General features: G+C 39.7%; 1 protein-coding gene across 3 annotated transcripts in view; it reads left to right on the top strand.

The window, feature by feature from the left end:
• erbin (erbb2 interacting protein) overlaps positions 1-14,559 on the top strand; it is a 58,139-nt gene that overhangs the window by 9,023 nt on the left and 34,557 nt on the right. For all 3 annotated transcript variants that reach the window (XM_030435579.1, XM_030435578.1, XM_030435577.1), the window contains exon 2: positions 3,293-3,367. The gene's annotated coding sequence lies outside the window, so the exon portion shown is untranslated. The remainder of the gene's footprint in view (positions 1-3,292; positions 3,368-14,559) is intronic.

Here is a 14,559-nt window from a genome sequence, read left to right as displayed (position 1 = left end):
TTTATCAGAAATGTCCAGTTGCATCTTTAAGATAAAGGCCATTGAGGACATCTGATGACGTGTGAGTCTTGAAGGGTTGTCCCAGTTCATAGGGAGAGATCTGAAACAACACCTTTTGGCTTTGTGTTAAGGGGAAAGGTAGCACTCGAGGATAAGAATAGGAAATGGTGATCGAGCCATAATATGACTCTTAGTCGTTATTGATAAATGACAAGTTCTGGGTAATATTGCAAAACTTCTGTGAAAAAAAGAAAAAAGAAATTAATTATCTTCTGTTCACTCTTGGTTTGCCAAACATGCACGTATAGTTAGCAACTGGACAGCCGCTGAGATCCAGGAGATGCTAGCATCTGCTTGTTGTTGTAGCGGCAAGCTAGGAACAGTCGCTACTTTCAAATTAAAAGCCCCCTGCTAAGAACCCAGTTCTAAACTCCAGCGGGGTGCAATGTAAAGCTCTTATTCTGAAGACAATTCGTTGTCACAGCCCAACTTAGTGCTTCACGTCACGTCACATGTTTACACCTACCCCAGTGGCGGCTTTTGAAAATGAGGAATATTACGCCTCCGTTTTAGAAAGACAGGGCGGCACAAAAAAAAAAAGGGGGGGGCGGCAGTAGCTCAATCAGTAGAGACTTGGCTTAGGGACTGGAGGGTGGCCAGTTCAAGTCCAGCTACAGACCACAATATGGAAGTGGACTGGTAGCTGAAGAGGTGCCAGTCCACTTCCTAGGTTACTGCCGAGGTGCCCTTGAGCAAGGCACCAAACCCCCCATGTGTGCTCCCCGGGCGCTGACATAGCAGCCCACTGCTCCTAGCATGTGTGTGTATGTATGTGTATACTTGGAATGTGCAGCTAGTGATGGGTTAAATGCAGAGGACAAATTTCGGGTGTGTGTACATGTCTGACAAATAAAGATTCTTCTTCACATTCCCGCCCTTACCTTGGAGCAAATGTGCCGCCTTTTTTTGATCTAAAAAGGGCTATTGTCACCCCAGTGAATTAAAGTCAGATGGCTGAATGAAAACATGATATGGTTTATTTATCGGCATCAATTTTTGTAATTTTCCTGATGCAGAAAACACATAAATGGCACAAGATGAAGTACTTCCTCATCGACAGAGCTCATGTAAACGAGTCACAGGTGATTTCCTTTTATGCTTTTGGTTTTACAGTTTTGCTGCAGTGCTGATGGGGCTGTGTAAGTGAAAGGCGAATAGCTGCAAAAAGAGGCTGATGGTGTTGCTGCAATGCTGCCCCCCTCTCCCTCCCCCACCGCCCCTGTTTAAAAATTGACGCTTCTATTGCTTTATTGCAGTGTGTGTCAGAGGGAACTTTTGTTTGGCAAGATTCAGTATCCCAAATAGATGAGATGGGGATAAAGGCACCCAAGAGGAAGTGGAGCAGAAACTAATGAGTGTCAGTGCAGTCCAATGTGTTAGCAGCTGATTGGGACAGCCTATGAATAAGTCAAAATTTCTCTTTCTTTCTCCTCCCCTCTTCTCTTTCCCTCCCTCTTTCCTGCTCTCTTTCTAAAGCTCTATTGTGCTCGATGAGGATAGCAGTGGGATGATCCTATCTGTTAGTGTGTCTCAGATTAGCTGGCAAGGCTAATGCTTTTCCAGACATGCAGAGACAATACCTTTGTGTTGTGGTCTGACCTGAGGAGCAAGATTATGTCACAATTCAAGGCTGAGTCTTGTTCAAGTTCTTTACATTTTCTTTGTGTGTGTTGCACAGATCATTTAGCTGTACAGTCTTCGGTAGCTAAATTAAAACTGCTTGTTTCTATCTGCATTTCTTGTGTGTCCTCAGGCAGAAAGATGGGAAGGAGAAGGAGCCTGGCTATTTTAATATATCATAAACTAAATAAATAAATCCCACCACCAATCAACTGCGTATACGTTGTAACGGGGGTATTTGCTGACAAATCATTTTTCTGTCGAACATACCGAACATTAGCTTCCACGGTTGCGAAGCCAACCCCTAACGAGCATAACTTTACATGATGAGAGAGGAAGAGGTTCTTTTGACCTAAATTTGACTGCTAATTATCATGCGCCATGGAACATATAAAAAAAGATCTTACAGGAGCTTAATCTAATCCCATTACGCGGTTGGGATTTTGGCAGTTTTCCATCATCACTCCCAAAGGATTAGAGGAATGGCCAATGCAGCAACAATATTTATATCAAGAGGCTAGGGGTGTAACAGTTCAGTATCTACCATATATTGAACAGCAGCTCATATAGGCCATAAAGATATAACGGCATATTTATTTTATGTTACATATTACAGTCCAGGCACTCAAATACACATATTGCCATTAAATGTCAGCAATGCTCAATGACCTGTTGATAATTCCAACAGCATCTTATGTGTGTATATAGAGGGCAGCACAACATACTCAAATACTCATGTGAAGGCATATTATAGCAGGGCTCAAGCACTCTGTCCATAAGCTTAAAGGCTGTATTCTCTACAGCCCAGTATGGCTGTGTATCCACAGGGATAAACACTCTTATAGCATTAGTTATTGCTTTGGTTTGATTCTGCACTGAGAGACTGCCTGAATGCTGTGAGGAGAAGGATCTTTCCTCCATTCTGTATTTATTTATTTTTTTTTTCCCATTTATTTTACAAGAAAGTTTAAAAGTAACATTAAGTTAGTTAAGCAGGCCTGATCAAAACTGGTTTCCAGCAGAAACACATTTCCAGGCATTAGCATGGGCTGGATAGATACAGACAAATAAGAACAAACAATACAGAAAGTGCAAACAATACATGAACAATCAATGAGTGCAAGTATAAGTGTTGAGAAGGTGTAGTTTGTATGTCTTTTTGAAAAATGTGGTAGTATTCACACACAGCACACTACAGCTGATAGACAATAACTTGAGCAATGTTTTACATTTCAATAATTGGAAATGTATGAGGGTTTTTTGTGTGTATGTGTTTGTTCTTCTTGTATGTGCATCTAAAAAAAATCCTGTTAAGCAGAAACATCACATGATGCAGTGAATTAGTTTGAATACCAGTTTCGTTAAAAAAAGAAGAGGAAATGTATCCTGTGCTTTGGCAGATGTTAATGGTATACAGATGAACATCTGTACATCTTGATCATTTACAAGGGCAATGCACAGCTCTGTTTCTTTCTGAAGGCAGGAATGGGGCAATTGGAAATGTATAATAAAGGTTATTAATCTATATGAAGCAGATGAAGAACTGATGATGTATGTAGGGTTTGCTTTATGTTTGGGTTCTTATGTTGTCTTTTGTACTTTTTATCTTTAGATAAGCAAATTGTTGCTGTTGGATCTATCATCTGCCATCCACTGGCATCCAGGCGCTTGAGTCCTAAATGACAAGGTAAGGCAGCCAATTCACGTCAGGCTATTTTCTCTTGCTATTTATTTCTTTTTTTATTAATTCCCCAAGTAACTCAGCCCTGCAGGTGAAAGGCTATTTAGTGGTATCAAACAGCCTGTTTGTATGAAGCTGTGAGGCGACGCCTCACTTGCATGAGCAACAGTTGTGAATGTATTGTGCAGTTTATGTTTTGGATTTTGATCTCTAGAAGCAAATGCATCAGTATGAACAGTTTTGCTCTCACAGCAGTGACGTATTTATGTCCAATATTAGTCCAACGCTGACAAGAAACAACAAGAGTGCCCCACCCTGTTTCCCTCTAGGCCAGGGTACATGATACACCTGCCAAACTAGCTTTGTGTGCAGTCAGCATCCTATTTCACCTTTTTTATAAAGGTAAAAAAAGAAATGCTATCATGGCGCCATAGTTATTTCAGACCTCACTGACAAGAGAACAATGTAGTTAAAACTCCTGTTAGATGGTGATTTGATACAAAATGGCTGCAAGATAAACACATAGAATCATATTTTCAACATAATACTGCATAGACATCACCACTGATTAGATTTAAGGAATGCGTAAAGGGGAAAATAATAAGTTACACAAGTTTGAAAACTGAAGAGTTTGGAAATAAAATGACCAAAAATGAAGAGGAAATTATAAAACTTGAGAGAAAACTAGTTATCAAAGTTGTTATCAAAATTAAGTTGTCATTTTATTATCAAGGGGAAAAAGCAGTGAAAGTCCATGCATGGTGCATTAAGACTCTTCAAAATTAAAATGACAAATAGGAAATTTACATTGCCAAAAGAGATATTGAAGATGGGGATGCACATGGTTAACCGTTAACCGATAACAGGAACTTTGACCTATTAATACTATCGGTAAAAAAATGTTTTAGCTACTTGTCAATCAACTCATGGGAGCATGTCGACGCGTACCACACGTGCAACACGTGCCTTTACGTGCTTTCCGCCACAGCCCACTTCACAGCAAAAATGAAGCGAGCAAAAAGAAGTTCTGTGTGGGACAAATTCGACCGAAAAGGAGATGAGGTTATTTGCAAACTATGTGGTACAGCACTGAAATATTCAAGCAGTCCCAACAGGACGAACCTCGCGTCGGGGTCTGATCTGTCCTGAAGGGACTTATTTTCCTGATAACGACCGCCGTTCTATACATTATCCCGCTTATTACACGGCTAATTGCCAACACGAAGAAAAAAAAACGTCGCACAGTATGTCTTTTTACAATTTATTTGTTACCGTTCAGGCGTTCAGTGTTTTTCAGCAGAGAAATAGTTCGCCAAACCGATACTGTTTCGCTTCTCCCTCTTCGCTGCTTTCCTCTTCTTCTTTTCTTGACCTTTGATGACAACTCAGCCTTTTGCCAAGACTCGAAATCACCGTATTTACCAAAAATATTAAAGTTAATGTGAAAATCATCCATACTAGTGGCATAGGAGTAGTTTTTTCCCATATGAAGTAGACTAAAGATCAGCTGACGTCGCTTAGCAACCGAAGACGCTGCGGTGATGAGTGACCGGGACTACTTGCGGAGCAAAGATTTTAGAGTGCGGAGTGATACGAAATATGCGAATCAGAGGCAAAAAGGCCACTTTCCTTGACGACGGTCAAATATGCTTAGTAGCGGTCAATTATACGAAAATAACTGAGTTATATGAAAATAACTGACCGCCGAACATTGGGAAGCCCCATTCAAGTGAATGGAGCTTTCTGCAGCATTAAGAAGAGCCGTGTTATAATGGTTATTAATCGGTTAATGAGCGTCGGTTATCGGTCATAAAAAAAATTAAAAATGTGCATCCCTAATTGAAGAAGAATCTTAATGTATATTTTCATTCTAAATGTTGTCAGTAACAAATGAAAAAACATTTTAAGAAAAAGCTGCATCTTTAGATGTTATGTGACCCACTTTTAAAAAATCGCATGATCAGCTTGCAGCAGAATACGCTCTTCTTACATTTGTTCATTATGGCGACTTCAAATACTTGTCAAAACAAAGGTCAATATGCTGCCTGAAGGCCTGTTTTTTGGATTAAAAGGTCAAACCTGTTAAAAAGTCCCTTTAGGGTGCTGATTGTTCTGTCATGTTGTTGACACCTACTCAAGAAATAAAAAGCAAAGCTTTGTCTCTGACCCGCCAGAAACTGCTGAAACGTAAATAAGATGCTTATCATTATATGTTCAGATCAAAGATCTGTGTGTGAGTTTGTTTACTTCCACAGTCACACACTCAGTAAAACCTCTGCTGCTCGGGTTTGCACAATATGTCACCGTGTTCAGGTAACTTGATTATTTATTTATCTAATCTGGACTGTGTGGTCAACGCAAAAAAACACCTTTTTAGACATCCAGTCAGTCACCCCAAAAGTCAGTTTGTCTTGAGGACACATGGATGCACGTCTTGTGACCCAAAAGTAAAGATTACAAGAGCAGATGACAGAAGGCTTTGTTTCTTGCCCTTACTGACAGGAACAGGTCTGTCTTTCAATGCAGGTCCAACATTTCCGCATTCACTTGTTGGACATCTTTCCCATAAGTCACAGCTACTCTGTTTGCATATCTTTCACACTGCTGCAGGCCTAGCATCAATCTAAATCTGATACCTGGATCTAAACCAAGGTCAACATACTAGTCTCTAATTTCCAGTATATATTTCTTTTTCATAAATCAAGGAATGATATGTTCACAATTCATTTACACAGTAGCAATGGCTTTTTGCTGCATTGAGTACTTTAATTCATGGAAGTTAAGAATTAGTAGTTTGTTAAATGGTAAAATTCCTACTAAACTGTTTTCACTGAGCCACTGCTTTATCTTTCGAGGCCAGTCTGAAAGTGTGCATGACCGTTGAGCATTAGCACTGATGTTGCAATCAAGGTTTTTCTTGTTCAGTTGAGATTCCATGTATTTTAAAATATACCAGAGATTTTGAAATGGGCTCCCAGAGAAAGAAATTTTTGTGACAGCATTCGTGCTACAGACTGATTTTTCACACTCTTTCCTTAAAGTAAATGAGTAGTAGTTCTCAAAGAGAGTTAATTGGTAGAACAGCTGTATCTAGTGATAGACGGTATCTAGGGATTGAATTAACTGTCCTAGGCATGTGATCTTATATCTAACTAGAACATCTAATTGATTATGCCGTGCACACACTTTCGCCTGACCGTGCTTTTGGCTCTGAAGCAATTTTGCCATTATAAGACCAACAGAAGTTTTTTGATGATGCGATACAGTTTTAGCTAACTATAGTTTAACTACATTACAACAACTACATTTGCTGGTCACTACACTGGGAGAAGTAGAAATTAGTGTACAAATCACCAGCTTCTATGTAAGGCTGTTCTCTGTGCGGTTTAGTTTAAGAATGGAAGTGACTGGATGCCATATTTTGACCCATTTTTCCATTTGACATTTCATTATAAAGTCTTTTAAAACAACATTTAATGAGCAGACTTTGTGACTTTAACTAGGCATTATGGGGTTGTTCTCCATTTCCATATTCTCCAGTAAGCTAACAAGGAAAATGCGGCTGTTGTCTGCATGGATACATGCCTCTGACCTGAATGTGTCTGACCTGGTTATTGAGACTTGGCACACTGTGTCTCGCTCCCTCTGTCTTTCTTGCTTACACAGAGAAACAGACGAGCAACTGTTTCTGATTTGTAGCCCTAAATTTCTTTTCACTGTGGAAGCCTGATCATTCAAACATTGATATAACTGAAAAGGTTTTTAAGAACTTCTTCTCAATGTTCATTCATAATTCAAAATATAGTAACTATATTCTAGAAGATTATTTAGTCAGAAAGCAAAAGTAAGATATTTACCTTTTTGTTCTGGCTGTGTGCATTTTATATTTTTATGTCTGGCGTGCTTAGTTTCTATCCATTCCTCTGCTTTTTCCATTCTTGGCCATCTGTGTGTGTAGCCTAGATCATGAGCAGATACCCTCCAGCTCCTCTCAATCTCTGTGTGTTGGAAACGAGACAAACAACATTGGTCTGCAGCACTTGAACTCACTGTAAGTTCTTATCAGCGCACTTAATTCACTGTAAAAACTAAGCTTGTTCAAAATAAATTGTTTTGGTAAATAAGGTTACCTTGTATATACAACGTGTCACATGGGAGTGTGATCTTAGCGGGGAGTGGATGAGGTTCTAAAGGCAGAGTCAAATGCCAAGCACGATGAACCCTAAAGCCTTTTATATACTGCTATTTATGTGGCTGTCACACGGTGCACCATAGCAAAATGGTGTGGAAGTAATCCATTTTAGATGAAATCTGAGAAACATTGTGCTGAGATGATACAGCTTCACTCACATCTTTGCAGTAATGGCGCTCTATGATATTTTATGTAAAATCCATAGAGAGAGAAGTGGCAGTCTGTAAATGTTATGGCTAGAAGGTTCAGGATTTGGACAAAAAGGAAAAATGTGAAAGATGATATGTGATTTTTAATCAATAGAAACATTTCCAAGGTAATGGTGAATGTGCAAAATTTCACCAGATTAACAGCAAGCTGTTTATTTGTGCTGTATCATCCTGTACTCAGTCATAATAGTGTGTATCATGACAGGAAGGCAATCCATTGTTTTCGCAGGTTGCAAGGAGGTGTTATTGACAGGTGCTGTACCATTGGTGCAGTGAGTTATAAAGAAACCTTTAATTGGATCAGTTTAACCAACCAATGCTGCTCTACTATTGATTGAATGAGTTATTTGAAAGTAGTAGTGATGGATTTTTTTCAGCTGATACCGATAACCAATAATTACCAGCCTTTCATGGCCAATGGTGATAAGATGACTGATGATTTCACATTTATGTATTTGACAAGTTCCTGACCTTTTTAGTTAGAATATCACCAATGCAGATAGATAGCCTGTTTTATGTTAATGTGACAGAAAGCCCTCATCTTACTGCCTTTCTGGAGTGTTTTATAATCAAACATAATGTGCTTATCTACTGTAGCAAAGACCCTGAGCACTATGATATAGTCTCCTTCAGCACCCCTAAAGTTAGTGTGACATTGTTAATACGAGTTAATGTCTTTGTTCAGGTCTCCTCTCTGCAGAAATGAATCTCAGGGGCTCGTATTTAACTGGAACTCATATTTAATTAAGAAGTTAGAAGCGGAGGGGATTTTTGAGCAGACTGCTATTTATAACCAACAGGGCTCTCTCCTTCCTCACCCTGGTTAGGTCTTAATGAGAAAGAAACTGCTCCCTGAAAATCCGCACTTGTGTTATGAACAGCATCAGACCTAAATGTATAGGTTTTCTAACATATTGCGGACAAAAATGTAGTTAAAGCTCCAAGCTTTTTCTCAAGGTGTAAGTTCTGGAATCACCATCCAAATGATTTCAAATGAAAGTTGGACAGTTCACATGATGCAACATTTATGCAAACAGTTATGCAAACCATTCTAGCATTTCAGCAGTACACCCGGTCCTCTTGTTGCAGCCTTTTGTCAATCACATTTTGTTTTCTAAATAGATGACTCTGTTGTGGGTTTGTAGCACTTTCTTTGTCTGTAAAGCCCTTTCAAATATTGGGACTACTGTAGAAATGGAACATCAAGCGATTATAAGAGAAGGGAGGAAGAAAAAGGCAGTGGTGTAGAACAAGGAAGAGAGGGAAGGGAGCAAAATGATGAGCAGGGTGCTTTGCTACAGAAGACAGCCAGCTCACAGTTGATAAAACAGCTAGTTCATTCGATAAGGCAGCTCAGCGCTCTTTCATGCACCAAAGTCGAATATCTGCTCCGCCTTGTCAATAAGCAAGTGTTTCCTGTGTTTCTTATGGAATACTAAGCAGGTGAAAGTATTCAGTTAGCCTTATTGGGCATACAATTCCCCATGCTGCACACATTTAGTGGAAATCAACTTTTCTCACAAAGCATTTGAACTGTGATCAATAAATTCTAGTAAAACTTAGTTTTATAAGACATTTTCCTCTTGATTCTCATTTTATTAGTCTATCCAACCTCAAAAAGACACACACATGTGCAAAAAATCCCCACGTCCAAAGATCTCATGCTTTCTGAGATAAAAGTGCACGTTTTTGTCTTTGCACGAACTATGAAATTGACAGTTTACGTCAATAGACGGCTGTGGTGAGCTTGTCTCACAGGATACCCTGTTGCACATCTCAGCAGAATTGTCGTCAGCGTTTATGTCGCCAGGAAGTGGCTTTGTAGAGACACAACAAGGTAGTCCGTAACAGGTTGTGGTTGTAGTTCTAATCATGGAACTTAACACATTGACCTGTAAATGGAACATTACCTTTCTAAGACGTGCTTTTATAGTTCAGTAGCCAAGTAGTGCATCGAATAGTGTTTGGCTAATTCTTCAGGAAGAACCCTTCAAAGAAATGTTTAGTCAGTAATCTGTGATATCACTGCTTGATGTGCATTACCTGATATTAGTATGAAAGTGGCCAATACGGATATTGTTGGATTAAGTACAAAGACCGAGAATATTACAAATATAGGCATTCAACACTTTTTAGCATTCCACTTGTAAAATAGGTGCCTGTCCACAGAAAAATAATCTTTCTTTCATTCATAACTGAGCTGTTCTACATCTGATTACTCACGAGTCCATTCAGTAAAACTCACAGCACTGTTAGTCATATCATAAGAGACTGCATTAAAGCACTTGGTAAGCACTCTTGAGTTGTTGTGGCTTTTTCAAAAAGGAGTTGATGCACTTCTTGGGAGTTGGAAACATCTTTGTCTGTTTGTGACTGACGACTAGTTTTGTTTCCATTTTGCATTGTTCACTTCTTCTACCCTGTTTCTTATAGCTATGCATAACATAGCCTGTACCACCATGTTCTGATCAAACTAAGCATTGTATTGCATAGATTATTCTCTCCAAACCAGTTGATGGAAATGTGCTTCCAGTTTTTCCTTTTTCACTTTAACTTTGCTTTACAATAGGATGGTTAGAATACTCATGTAAGCACATAAAGAATGGATCTTATCTGCTCGGCAAAGGAAGCAGGCAGTTTCACTGTACTAACTTCACAATAGATTCATACATCAGTTCTGTTTGTGGTAACTGTAATAAGTACCATACCTGTAACAAGGGCTCAGATTTTCTTATGTATTGTGATTAAAATCCAAAACACCCTTTTCCAAAGAGATGATGAAACTACGACAAATATAGCAAGCTTTATCTTGGTGTGCTTAAAATTATTTATTTCATTCTATAACTTGTATATTACATTCATTTTGTAAATACCAATTTATTAATGAATTTGTAGTGTCATTATTACCTTGGTTAGTGTAAAGACGCAAGGGCTGCCTGACATATTTTCTGCATACTGGCGGTTCAATACCAAGTGAACTGCAGGACAGTCTGTTACCAGCTTGCAGTAAAGGTCAGAAGATAAACATGCTTATTAATCTCCTCAATGCATGGTGGGGAGGACATAACCTTTGGAGGTGGACTACCCATTCACAGTCTTTCTCTGTCTCTGGGGGATCAATGACTTCTCTATAACCTCAGAGTTGTAAAAGCCTGAACAAATGAGGTGAAAATAAGGCCGCATTCATTTGCCCCAGGCCTAACTGTGTCTAAAGAAATAACGTGGGAATTATTCATTAGAGTAATTATGATAGTCATCTCAAAGGAAATCAAAATGTAGACGCTCTGGATTCGGAATATTCGAAGTCCTCTGCGCTGTGAGCCAAGCTGAGTGTGCAGAGAGTAAAGGGGAGAATAAAATGCATCCCATTAAGACTTGAGTTGGTTTTGATTAAATATGATGGCTAAATGAAGGGTTCGTTGGAATATGGTCAAGCTCTATTTCACTTGATGAGAACATTACCGGTCTTTTGCAACTTTTTAAACTTCTTTAAATATCACAAGGCCCTTTTATACACCATTGAGCAGCAAATATGATTCATCAACATACGCATTCATCCCAGTAGGCCTTAATAATATGAGGAAAGATCTCTGATGTGCAATATAATTGTTCCATAATGCTATACCGATACGCTGTGCAAAAAATAAACAAATAATGAAATGTCCATGTTGGCTTCTCTCCTTCCCAGTCATCACACTAGCTAACATCACATTTCGGCACCACATTGGCACATAATCTGACTTTAGCTGATGGCTAACAGGGGTCAAATGTTCCCATGCCAATTGTGAATACATGGCACATGTAAATACATTCATTCATTCATTCATTCATTCATTCATTCATTTAAGCTCATTGTTTCAGGAAGTCTTTTGAAGTGTGTTTATTGTGCATGTCAACATTGCAGTGACATTGAAAATAGGATTTATCTGTCAGCGCTATATTATGCATTTGTATATTTCTAACATATTGTTTCTTACTGGTAATATATTTTGTACTAGGGGCATACGTAAAGGCTGCTCAAGACACCCAATTTTGTTTAAACTTTGAATGTTTTTGTTCTCAACAAATACAACACGAAGGTGCTTTCAGTGTTGTTTGTGAGACCAACACAAAACCACACTTGCTCCAACACAAATGTTGGCATTCTAAACAAATAGCCTTGCAGACTTGGCTGAGGGGGGATTGTGTACGTCATTGTAGGTGGGAGGACTGCATCTTTAAACACAGGGTGTTTATGGTCAATACTGGGTGTATTGTAAGAGGTTGAGAAACAGAGAGTGGCCTGTGAGCAGATCTTCTTCGCTATGCAAATACTTAGTATAATTGAAATCTTTGTTTCATTTCATAAAGTACAGCACTATTTCAGGATGCTGCACAAAAACAACTCTTGATTGTCTCAAAGATAAAGAAATTTTGATTTTTTTTTTCTTTATTACATATACATGAGGCCTAGAAATGCTGCAACAATAATACAATTTGTTTTCAGATGAAGAGATGAATTGTAAAGCGTTTCTCAAAGATATTCAGATATAGAGCAATGTGCGTAAGCTACATCTAAATTCTGAAATGGATGGAAGTCTTTCATTCATTTCAAGTGCTCAGTCTATCAGAGCCATTATGCTCAGAGTAGAAAATTGGGAAGATGCGGTAAAAGGCACTTTGTCTTTGTCACGGATCAGATTACCTACCCTCATTTCACCTAGAATTGAAAGAAAACAATCATGGTTTTGTTTTCTAGAGTCACGCAAGACCACTGAGACCTAAGAACGCTTGTGAGAACCAAAACCAGAGGGAGTGCAAAACTGGTACTTCAGGTTCCAGTGAGCTGCATACCCCCGCTGCAGATACTGACAACAGTGTTGTCTTTCTACCCGTTTCAGCTGTAATTCCATCCATCGCTTCCCGTTGATTAGTTTTTTTTACACATGGATTGCTCCCTGTGTTTAGTTATCAAGCCCTACTGTGGGGAAAATGCCAGCATATTGACTGCCAGCTGTGGTGAAATAAGAATGAAGTCATGGGCTTCTGTCTAAGCTGTGCTTGAGACTGCTGGGTTTGGGGGTATGGAGCATCGAGACATGGCTCTGTGTGTGTTAGTTAGTTGCTGAACTGTGGTCGTCTTAACTCAATATCCCACTGCATTATTGAGAAGCAGCAGTTCTCCTGTTGTGCCAGCTGGAGTTGAATGTGATGCTGTTAATTAGGCGCCCAGAGGAAAGACCTCGCTAGGGACAATGTTGTACACTGAACTCCAGTATAGAGATGTTCCCACCCTTTTGCTTGACTACACAAACATATTTTGGTAGCAGTACTTCAAGGGTAGGTCCACTAATGTTCCACACCAAAGTGTGTCTACGGGTCTTGATGTATTACTGCAAGTTGCCCTTTAAAGGTTCAGTGCATAGAATTTGGGCGATGCTCATGTATCAGGGTTCTCCCCAGAAATTCTTAGTATAGCGGCGCACCGTCTGTCCGCTCGTCAATGTCAGTCCGGGGGGGGGACCGCTCGTCAACGTCAGTCTGGGGGGGGGAGACACGGACGTACGGACAGCCGGTCATCAACTCCGTCAGCCGGGGGACGGACGGACGCTCATCGCCGTCAGCCGGGAGCTCCTAGCCGTCAACCGGGGGACGGCGGACGGACGGACGGACAGACGCTCGACACTGTCACGCACGGAGTATAGCGGCGCTGACCGAGCGGTAGAGCGGCGCAGCGCCGCTGTTCCACCGTCTGGGGAGAACCCTGTGTATTATATATAGTTTTCATAGTTCTCATTTCTTTAGTGTATAATTCACCTAAAACAAAGAATCATTATGTTTTCATCACCTTAGGATGAGCCTTTTATATACAAAGCATGCAGATCCACCTTGTTGCATCACAATTTTTCTAAACTAGCGCAGAGGGACAAACCAAACACTGACTCTAGAGAACGCCTTTTGTAGAGAAGGGTGAGACAAGGGGTGGTAAGTTGAATGCACTCTGCAACCTCATCGTAGATTCAACTAAATCCTACACACTAGGGTTTTTAACAAGATGCGTTTAAAGACTTTTTATTTGCAAATAAAAATAACTGCAGTCGCAACAGTGTGGACAATATAACTAAAATTGAAAAAAGTTGTAGAGGTTGTAATATATTCCTATGTTGCATAACTTGTCAACTAGGAACTGTCATCTTTCAATCGGATATAGGGCTGCAAATGTAAATCAACATGTACATCTCCAGTGTGCTTATTCACTCTGCAGTGTTACATGTTGGCAAGCACTAAGTGTACTTTCTTTGAGAACTTGACAAATCTCAGAGCAGTCTAAGATTGCTGTAAAGATAAACATTTGTTTGCTAACTTGAAGTTGCATTCCTCAGCAGTGTGGTATCTTATTCTGCTGCCGCTCATCGTAAAATCTAGTTTAGTTGCAGTAAAATATATCGCTTTAAGGTTGTGCAACTGTGTGAATCTAACTTGGAAGCATGGAGCAATTGAACTCCCCTTTCTACACTTGATTTTGATTTATCAGTGAATGATAAAGGGGAACTCCATTGAAAGGATATGATCCCATTTAAGAATAGTTAGATCTGCATTATACGGTAGGAAGGGTGAGAGAACAAGCCTACAACCCTCTGGCACTCCACCCTGCATTGAGGAAGTGACTTTTTTCTTTCCTCTTCCTCCAGACGGGGGCAATTCAAGTGTGTCCCACAGGCTCTGCAAGCTGTTATGTGTTTTTTTTTCCTGCATTGTTTGTGCCATAACCTCCAATATAAGGTTTCAGCTGTGACCCAGCAATCCTGTAACAGTCC

This window comes from Sparus aurata, chromosome 12 (assembly GCF_900880675.1).
Source record: "Sparus aurata chromosome 12, fSpaAur1.1, whole genome shotgun sequence".
Lineage (NCBI taxonomy): Eukaryota > Metazoa > Chordata > Actinopteri > Spariformes > Sparidae > Sparus > Sparus aurata.
Note: the sequence above shows the minus strand (reverse complement) of the source record. Positions and strands in the feature narration are given on the sequence as shown.